Here is an 11,108-nt window from a genome sequence, read left to right as displayed (position 1 = left end):
AAAGATTTCTTACAGAAAATCCCAAAACAATCATTTATTTGTTGTCTTTATTTCTAGAATTTTTAATAGTAGTTTGATCGTGTTTTTGGAGAACACTGGCACCTCAGACTGGATTTGCTTTAAATAGATACAACAATAAAATTCATTTAAAATTCCTCACATTGTTTGGGATCATGTGAACTCTAGAATATTCCCAAATATGGTGAGGAATCACATCCGCTGCTGTGCCTCAGAAAATTACCACAGTAAACTCGCTGTTGCTCTGCTGCTGGATGCAAACTGGTGCTTATAGGGGGCGTGACTCAAACTCGTGCAGGTGTGACCTGTGACCACGCCCACATCTGCACAGATGATCCGCCCAGGTGTCAAAGTCACCGCGCGTTCGCAGTGTGCTCAGATTCACCTGTGACACACGCGAGGAAACAGATCGTGATCCGGATTGAACGGTAAATTCATTTCACTTCATCTCATGCTCTTATTTACTTGGAAAGAGCTTTACAAGATAAACGAGAGTCTCGAAATGTGTGTCTTGTACAGGAATGTGTAGTTGAGCTGTCGTGTGTGTGATCAGCAGGTCAAAGTGTGAGAGGTGAAAGCTTCATCATGTAAGGTGAACTGCTGTTGGCTTCAGATGTTTATAAACTTTCAGAAAATATGACTGAAATTGCTCAAATTTACGTCACTAATAATAATAATAATAAGAAGAAGAAGAAGAAGAAGAAGAAGAAAATACTCGTGCGAATTTAAAGTTAGCTGAGAGATAGTGTGACTGAAAAAAACGCCAAACAAACTACCAACATTTACCATGGTACCACAATGGTTTTTAGACATGTATTGTGAAGGTCCCATGATTTCTGGGCAAATGCAGTGCCAATTCTGTATTGTTTTTGCACATATACCATTGCAATACCATGTTTTTTTTGGACATGTGCCATTGCAATACCATGTTTTTTTTGGACATGTGCCATTGCAATACCATGTTTTTTTTGGACATGTGCCATTGCAATACCATGTTTTTTTTGGACATGTGCCATTGCAATGCCATGTTTTTTTTGGACATGTGCCATTGCAATACCATGTTTTTTGGACATGTGCCATCGCAATGCCATGATTTTTTGGACATGTGCCATTGCAATACCATGTTTTTTTTGGACATGTGCCATTGCAATACCATGTTTTTTTTGGACATGTGCCATTGCAATGCCATGTTTTTTTTGGACATGTGCCATTGCAATACCATGTTTTTTTGGACATGTACCATTGCAATACCATGTTTTTTGGACATGTGCCATCGCAATGCCATGATTTTTTGGACATGTGCCATTGCAATACCATGTTTTTTTTGGACATGTGCCATTGCAATACCATGTTTTTTTTGGACATGTGCCATTGCAATGCCATGTTTTTTTTGGACATGTGCCATCGCAATGCCATGATTTTTTGGAATGTGCCATCGCAATGCCATGATTTTTTGGAATGTGCCATCGCAATGCCATGATTTTTTGGACATGTACCATGGCAATACCATGATTTTTTGGACATGTACCATTGCAATACCATGTTTTTTTGGACATGTACCATTGCAATACCATGTTTTTTTGGACATGTACCATTGCAATACCATGATTTTTTGGACATGTACCATTGCAATACCATGTTTTTTGGACATGTACCATTGCAATACCATGTTTTTTTGGACATGTACCATTGCAATACCATGATTTTTTGGACATGTGCCATGGCAATACCATGTTTTTTGGACATGTACCATTGCAATGCCATGTTTTTTTGGACATGTACCATTGCAATGCCATGATTTTTTGGACATGTACCATTGCAATGCCATGTTTTTTGGACATGTACCATTGCAATACCATGTTTTTTGGACATGTACCATCGCAATGCCATGTTTTTTGGAATGTGCCATCACAATGCCATGTTTTTTGGACATGTGCCATTGCAATGCCATGTTTTTTGGACATGTGCCATCGCAATGCCATGATTTTTTGGAATGTGCCATCGCAATACCATGTTTTTTGGACATGTGCCATTGCAATACCATGTTTTTTTGGACATGTACCATTGCAATGCCATGATTTTTTGGACATGTACCATCGCAATGCCATGATTTTTTGGACATGTGCCATTGCAATACCATGATTTTTTGGACATGTACCATCGCAATGCCATGCTTTTTGGACATGTGCCATTGCAATACCATGATTTTTTGGACATGTACCATCGCAATGCCATGCTTTTTGGACATGTACCATTGCAATGCCATGATTTTTTGGACATGTACCATTGCAATGCCATGATTTTTTGGACATGTACCATCGCAATGCCATGCTTTTTGGACATGTGCCATTGCAATACCATGATTTTTTGGACATGTACCATTGCAATGCCATGTTTTTTGGACATGTGCCATCGCAATGCCATGTTTTTTGGACATGTGCCATTGCAATACCATGTTTTTTGGACATGTGCCATCGCAATACCATGTTTTTTGGACATGTGCCATCGCAATACCATGTTTTTTTTGGACATGTGCCATGGCAATACCATGTTTTTTGGACATGTACCATTGCAATACCATGTTTTTTGGACATGTGCCATCGCAATACCATGTTTTTTGGACATGTGCCATCGCAATACCATGTTTTTTTTGGACATGTACCATGGCAATACCATGTTTTTTGGACATGTGCCATCGCAATACCATGTTTTTTGGACATGTACCATCGCAATACCATGTTTTTTGGACATGTGCCATCGCAATACCATGTTTTTTGGACATGTGCCATCGCAATACCATGTTTTTTTTGGACATGTACCATCGCAATACCATGTTTTTATTTTGTTTTTTTTTTGGCATTTACTATGGTAATACCTATTTTTTTTGGTCAAGTACTATGGTAATACAATTTTTGGACACATACTACTGTAATACCATTGTTTTTATACATGTACTGTGAAAATACCCTCGTTTTTGGACAAGTAAAATGCCATTGCTATGTTGTTTTTGGAAATGTACTGTGGTATAAATATATTTTGTTTGTCTACCTTTGCAATACCATGTTTTTTGGACAAGTACTTTGGGAATACCATAGTTTAAAAAATTTTGGACACATACTATAGTAATACCGTTTTTAGATGATAATACCATGGTATTCTTAGTACCTTGTAATATACCAATGGTCTATGAATACGGTAATCCTTCAGTTTCGTGGTATAAATCAAAGTAGCATGTTTGTCCTTTCTAATTTCTGACTCAGTATAAAGTATTTCCTCAGAGTGAGAATCATTGCTCAGAGGAATGTGATCTGCCCGACAGGTGAAAGTAGTGATTACTTTGGTATTTACCAGGATGGATTCCTTCTTTTCACTGGAGGTTGGTCATCAGACCAGCAGAACTAGTAAAAGTCTTTTTGGAGTGCTGGTATTGATGTGTTGGGTGTTCACATGCTGCCAAAACAAAAGCAGCTACAACAGCGGCAGGAGCGGCTCTATTGTCTCGGGATAATTGAAGAATGCAAGAAAAATGTTGGTCAATTTCAGCAGGGTGTATTTTCTTTTTCCTGGTGACTCACTGGTACTGTCAGAGAACATTATTATTGAAAAATGTATATAAAAACAGACTTCCCTGGTGACCCTGGAAATAAACAAAGTTTATGATTTTGAGAAGATTCTGCACTATTTCTAGATGTCTAATCAAATGTAAGACAAATTTGTGACCTTGAGATGTGATTGGACAGCTTGAAGTCTCAATGAACATACAGTACCTGTCAGAATGTGCCTCGGGAGGAGAAAATTAGTGATGTATGTAGTGTGGAATGCTCTTCAGTTTTTTATTCGTTTGGGAAATTCGTTAGTTTTTTATGCCAGATATCAGTAAGACAAACACTCAGGTATGTGCACCACCCTCGTGTACATTGTCTGATATGCCAATCGCTCGTAATTTTTAATGTCCTCATCTGTTGTTATTCAAACTTTCCATGATGTTGCCATGGTGACCATTTAAAAAACACAGTGACTCATATTCATGTAGCATTTCAGAGGTGAAAGTGTCATTTGTTACAATTTAACATTGCGCACATTCCATTTCTTGCCATCATGCTATAGCGTTACAATATGTAATGTTTCTTACAGCGCTGACTTATGCAACGTCAGGTGATGCTATTCAGGTGATGAAATATTCAGATTTACCATATTTTATCATCTTATGTAATATGTTGACTAAGAGTAAGTGAATTTTGTAATCTGAATGCATGGAATGTATTTAACAATCTTAGGAACATGCAGTTAAGGTATGTTCAGAATGAAGGTCTCACCCACCGCTTTTCATATACAAACAAACGCCCAGCATGAAACCTCAGAAAATATTTCAGGAGTTTGTCATTCTCGTGTGGTTCATAATTAGACAACACAACATACATATCTTCCCTTACAAAAAAAAAATCGAGAGTTCTGGCAAACATGCAGCAAATTTGCCACTCATTGTTTTCACATGCGAATGAGTTTGCATTTTGCTGCATTACCAGACGTTTTCAGTTCTTCACCGGTAGTCGTGAACCTACAGCAAAGTCTTTGGCAACAATGTGCAATTTGCCGCTGCTGGCGAACACTTCTGTAGCAAACCTATGGCAACAGTGCAGAGTTTGAAAATAAGTTTTCCCACAGGTGTTTTCCAGAACTCTCGATTTTTGTGTGTTATTATTCTGGTGACATGGTACAAATAAATACAGTACAGTACAGATCACCTCTGTGTGTGTGTGTGTGTAGTAGTAGTAGTCATAGGTAGTCTTTTAATTTGGTGTGAATAGTAAAAAACATTTATTTCAAGCTTTAATTTGATGCATGTACTTACAAAAAAGTAGCAAAAAGTACTGTAGTATTACTGTTTTTGTTTTTTTTTTGGACCATGTTTTTACCTTGTTTTTTGAGACACTTACCATGATTACAATTTTTAGACCTACACAGTTGTAATACCATGTTTTTTTTTTTATATTTACCATGGTAATAACATGTTTTTGGACATGTGCAATAGTAATGCCATGTTCGTTTGTTTTGACACGTACAGCCATGCTTTATTGATATTTACCTTGTCAATACCATATTTTTGGACGTGCAATGGTAAAACCATGTTGTTTTGATGTTAGTGATGGTAACACCATGCTTTTGGACAGGAGTAATGGTAATACTATGTTCTTTTGGACATTTACTATGGAAAGACCATGCTTTTGGACACAAGTAATGGTAATACCATGTTCTTTTGGACATTTACTACGGTAAGACCATGCTTTTGGAAACTAGTAATGGTAATACCATGTTCTTTTGGACATTTACTACGGTAAGACCATGCTTTTGGACACAAGTAATGGTAATACCATGTTCTTTTGGACATTTACTACGGTAAGACCATGCTTTTGGAAACTAGTAATGGTAATACCATGTTCTTTTGGACATTTACTACGGTAAGACCATGCTTTTGGACACAAGTAATGGTAATACCATGTTCTTTTGGACATTTACTACGGTAAGACCATGCTTTTGGAAACTATGGTAAACCATGCTTTTGGAAACTAGTAATGGTAATACCATGTTCTTTTGGACATTTACTACGGTAAGACCATGCTTTTGGACACAAGTAATGGTAATACCATGTTCTTTTGGACATTTACTACGGTAAGACCATGCTTTTGGACACAAGTAATGGTAATACCATGTTCTTTTGGACATTTACTACGGTAAGACCATGCTTTTGGAAACTAGTAATGGTAATACCATGTTCTTTTGGACATTTACTACGGTAAGACCATGCTTTTGGACACAAGTAATGGTAATACCATGTTCTTTTGGACACAAGTAATGGTAATACCATGTTCTTTTGGACACTAGTAATGGTAATACCATGTTCTTTTGGACAATAGTAATGGTAATACCATGTTCTTTTGGACATTTACTATGGTTACACCATGCTTTTGGACACGAGTAATGGTAATACTATGTTCTTTTGGACATTTACTACGGTAAGACCATGCTTTTGGACACTAGTAATGGTAATACCTTGTTTTTATTGGACACGAGTAATGGTAATACCATGTTCTTTTGGACATTTACTATGGTAAGACCATGTTTTTGGAAACTAGTAATGGTAATACCATGTTCTTTTGGACATTTACTACAGTAAGACCATGCTTTTGGACAGGAGTAATGGTAATACTATGTTCTTTTGGACATTTACTATGGAAAGACCATGCTTTTGGACACAAGTAATGGTAATACCATGTCCTTTTGGACATTTACTACGGTAAGACCATGCTTTTGGACACAAGTAATGGTAATACCATGTTCTTTTGGACATTTACTACGGTAAGACCATGCTTTTGGACACTAGTAATGGTAATACTATGTTCTTTTGGACATTTACTATGGAAAGACCATGCTTTTGGACACAAGTAATGGTAATACCATGTCCTTTTGGACATTTACTACGGTAAGACCATGCTTTTGGACACAAGTAATGGTAATACTATGTTCTTTTGGACATTTACTATGGTAAGACCATGCTTTTGGACACGAGTAATGGTAATACCATGTTCTTTTGGACATTTACTACGGTAAGACCATGCTTTTGGACACAAGTAATGGTAATACCATGTTCTTTTGGACACTAGTAATGGTAATACCATGTTCTTTTGGACACTAGTAATGGTAATACCATGTTCTTTTGGACATTTACTACGGTAAGACCATGCTTTTGGACACGAGTAATGGTAATACTATGTTCTTTTGGACATTTACTACGGTAAGACCATGCTTTTGGACATGAGTAATGGTAATACCATGTTCTTTTGGACATTTACTATGGTAAGACCATGTTCTTTTGGACATTTACTATGGTAAGACCATGTTTTTGGACACTAGTAATGGTAATACCTTGTTCTTTTGGACACTAGTAATGGTAATACTATGTTCTTTTGGACATTTACTATGGTAAAACCATGCTTTTGGACACTAGTAATGGTAATACCATGTTCTTTTGGACATTTACTATGGTAAAACCATGCTTTTGGACACTAGTAATGGTAATACCATGTTCTTTTGGACATTTACTACGGTTAGACCATGCTTTTGGACACGAGTAATGGTAATACCATGTTCTTTTGGACATTTACTACGGTAAGACCATGCTTTTGGACACGAGTAATGGTAATACCATGTTCTTTTGGACACGAGTAATGGTAATACCACGTTCTTTTGGACATTTACTGCAGCAAGACCATGTTTTTGGACACTGCAATGGTAATGCCATGTTTTTTTTTTTAGCATTTACCATGTCAGTACCATGTTTTGGGAACATTTACCATGGTAATACAATGTTTTTGGACATATACAATAGTAATGCCATGTTTTTATTGATATTTACCATGATAATACCATGTTTTGGGACATTTACCATGTCAGTACTATTTTTTAAGACATGTACAAGGATAATAAAAAATTTTCTAGATATTTTCCATAGTAAAACTATGTTTCTGGACAATTATCATGGTACTACCATGTGTTTTTGGATGTGTAGCAAAGCAATACCGTAACTTTTTTGGACAAGTTCCATGGAAATGGCATTATAATCTTTGAAGTACCTTGGAGTACCATGTCAATATTATGGTATATGAATATGTTAATTATTCAGTACCATAGTATTACCATCTGAGAGCACCACTGTACCATGGTAACACCACAGTACTTTATGTGAGGGTGTAGTTTTATATATATTTGATTATGATTCTACTGTTCATAATTGAGTATACAGCATGCACAGGGTGTTTATTTAATGCCTTTGCTCAATGCGGTCTAATTACAAGATGTCATTCCACACTATGCAGTGAGAGCGCACACTGCCTAGGGTGTTTGTAAGAGCCCAGCACTCTGTCCCACCTGAGCTACTGTATGTTCATCCGAGTTTACTTTCTCCTGCGTGCAGGACGGTGTCTTCAGGTGCTGAGTGAGGGTGGAGGTCTGTAGCATGTGTTCTTATTCTGCATAATTCAGCATCACATGTTGTGCTGAGTGAGCATGCTGCTCAATATTTATGATGATTTTCTTACACAGTGAATTTTAGAAAGTGGTCATGTACCATGGTCGGACCATTGCATTCATTCAATTATATATTCTGCACAAGATTTGAAGCTTCAGTTTGGTGTATACACAAAAATAAATGCACTCAACCTGCCTAATAATGTCATGTTGTGAAATGTCAATAAGTATAATTTTTCAGATGTAATCTCATTATCTAAATATTATTTGTTGGATGCATTAGCTCATTTCTTGTGAGTTGCCTTGGGCTGTTTCTCATGTAATAGTTTTAGATGTTCTCTGTACCTTTTGAACGGCCACACCTAAAATGCCATTAACTGTGTTTACCAGAAACAAGCTGATGTTTAATAGTCAATGCAGAAAATCTACCAAATGCATGTGGGCTGGTTTTTATTTAACTAAATCTTAATCAGTATTTTTGTGCTTTTTTCCAGCAAAAATATCTATGCATCCTTAAAACAAGATGAAATTTACTTGGGGGGAAAAAAAAAAAAAAAATATATATATATATATATATATATATATATATATATAATAATTATTTTTTTTATTTTTTTCCCCCAAGTAAATTTCAATATATATATATATATATATATATATTTTTTTTTTTTTTTTTTTTTTTTCACAGAATAAAAATTATGTATATTTACACTTTTGGCAAATTCTTGTTTTAAGTATAAACCTCACAAAATAGACCTTTTTCACACTCCAGGCTTTTGAACGTGGAAGTAAAGGTTTGCAGGGTAAATGTCGAGGTGACTGGGAGATCACGGCAGATATTATTTTCACTTACCCATTTGCTGCAAGAGCAAAAGAAAAAATCCACTATTACATTTGTATAACTTTCCAGAAGTGGAAAAAAAAAAAAAAATAGAGAGCAGTGGATTAAGACACTCAATATTTATCATATAAAAAAGTTTGCTAGATTTATGCTGCTAAATAAGGCGGAAACGCGTCTTTACAGTCTGTGAAAAAGGTCTATGCTGTTTGACTGTAAAAAAAAAAATAATAATAAACAATTTACCAATGAGGTCAGAAAAATAAACTTAAAGATATATTCTCTGAAAATGTCTTATTATCTAACACAATTGTTTTGCTCTTAAGTAAATGTGTTTAGATTTAAGGATGTTTTTACAAAAGAAACAAAAAAAGATTATTATTATGTATTTTTTTTGCAGTGGACCGTACGTGTTTTGAATTCTATCACCTGTCTGTTCCTTGTTGTTTTGGTGTCTTGCATTTCATTCTGGTCTGATTTGCATGTGAAGTCGGTTGCCTGGTATTTGTGCGGCTCCCTGAAGGATCTGCGCGTCTCTCAAACCCACAACTTGGCAACCGCCCAATATTTGGTCACCAATTATTTCTTCTTGATTGGCTTCTGTCTCCAGCACAATTAAACTCCACATCATGGCTAATTAGGATGGAGTTTGTAGGGTTTTTTTTTTTTTAAACTCACAAAGTAACTTTCTCTGAGGTGTGGGTGAATATCTCCCCCTGTCTGCTGATATGTTGGTTTCAGGTTTGATTCAGGGTTTCTAGCCCTTTAGACTGAGTTTCCTTGACTTTTAATGATTTTAAAAAAATATATATTTTTAGGTCTTTTCCAGGCCTGAAAATTAAATTTTTTAAAATTGTCTCTTATTTCCAGGTTTTCCATGACCATGTGAACCCTGTAGATTAGGATCAAATCTTTGTGATTGTGTGAGATAATGTGTTAAAAATCCCACATGCGAGCAAACAACCTTTACGTAACCATGATAGTGGGCCCAGCGCTGGCTGATGCACTAAAAGATGCTGTTTCAACCACGTCAACAGATCTTTCCTCTGAAAATCACCAACATTTAGCCTAGTTGATGATGCAATTTGAACTCAATCATTGCTGCCTTTAATCAGAGACCTTGGATAACAAAGTATTTGGACACTTAAGTCCTGCTTAAAACTGTCTGAATGTCATTGCATTAGAAAATATCAAACAAATGCTGCCGGAGCTTTTCTCAAAACTAACCTCACTTTTGAGTCATTTTTGCTCAATCAACAGGTGTCTTGGTGATTTTTAGTAGATGTATGATGCTCACACAGGTGTCTTAGCAGAGTAACCACAGGTGGAGTTCAGCACATTCACTATCAATATGAGACACTGCATGCCTTCATATTTAACACTATTGTTTTATCTTTTCAGACCTCACAGACTTGCTTGAAAGGTTGCTTGTGATCTATTTTTTTTCAAATAAATGACACTTGATTGGACATGTTGTTATATAACATAATGACATTCACATTTTGAAGTGTGACTAAAGTGTCCAAATACTTCTAAGAGCCATTGTACACACTGATATCATGTTGGTTATTTTCCGGTTCATGTTAAATAAGTCTGTCTGGTGTCTAGACATTTCAGTACATTCTTGTGTCCTAGTGTTTTTGTAAGTAAGTCTCTCTTTGTGTGTGTTTTGCTTGAATTATTACTTTCAGTCAGTCGTATTAAAGTTTTGTGTCATCTAAGTCTGACATATTTCCTAATGCAAGTGTTTAAACCCGAGTGTCAACAAACTATTTGTCATCTTTGAAAACCTGGATTTAGATGCGCTGATCTCAAACGAAACCTCTCCAAACTAAATGTGCTCTTTTTATAAGCCGTCTTGACATGAGTTTGCATTTTGTAACCATCTAGCAATTAGCCTAATCAACCAAGTGTACATGTCTTTTATTCAGATTATTGGTTAGTGGTTGCTGAGGGGAAAAAGCTCACACTAGCTCTCCAATTGCCTAAACTGCATCAAAAATGTGAACTTTTCTCAGTAATAATTGGCTGATTGTGCAGCCAGTGGCACGAGGGCATAACAGGAGATAAGTGCCCAGAGATACAGAACAGAACATGTTAGCAAAGCACTAGTTCTGAAGCTCTTGTGAATGTTAACAAAAGGCCTGAATGCCTCATTCCCAGCTGTGCTCATAGTCCCATTATAACACCCGAGCTTTGCTTTTATTTAACTGTTTGACATCAAGCC

At 36.2% G+C, this 11,108-nt stretch overlaps 1 protein-coding gene across 3 annotated transcripts in view; it reads left to right on the top strand.

The window, feature by feature from the left end:
* Positions 1-298: 298 nt before the first annotated feature.
* Positions 299-11,108, top strand: part of LOC127429236 (cingulin-like protein 1) — a 64,941-nt gene continuing 54,131 nt past the window's right edge. Inside the window, exon 1 of one of the 3 annotated variants that reach the window (XM_051678131.1) lies at positions 299-446. The gene's annotated coding sequence lies outside the window, so the exon portion shown is untranslated. The remainder of the gene's footprint in view (positions 447-11,108) is intronic. The other 2 variants (XM_051678134.1, XM_051678133.1) reach the window with 2 other exon arrangements.

The sequence above is a fragment of the Myxocyprinus asiaticus genome, chromosome 38 (assembly GCF_019703515.2).
Source record: "Myxocyprinus asiaticus isolate MX2 ecotype Aquarium Trade chromosome 38, UBuf_Myxa_2, whole genome shotgun sequence".
In the NCBI taxonomy this organism is placed as follows: Eukaryota; Metazoa; Chordata; class Actinopteri; order Cypriniformes; family Catostomidae; genus Myxocyprinus; species Myxocyprinus asiaticus.
Note: the sequence above shows the minus strand (reverse complement) of the source record. Positions and strands in the feature narration are given on the sequence as shown.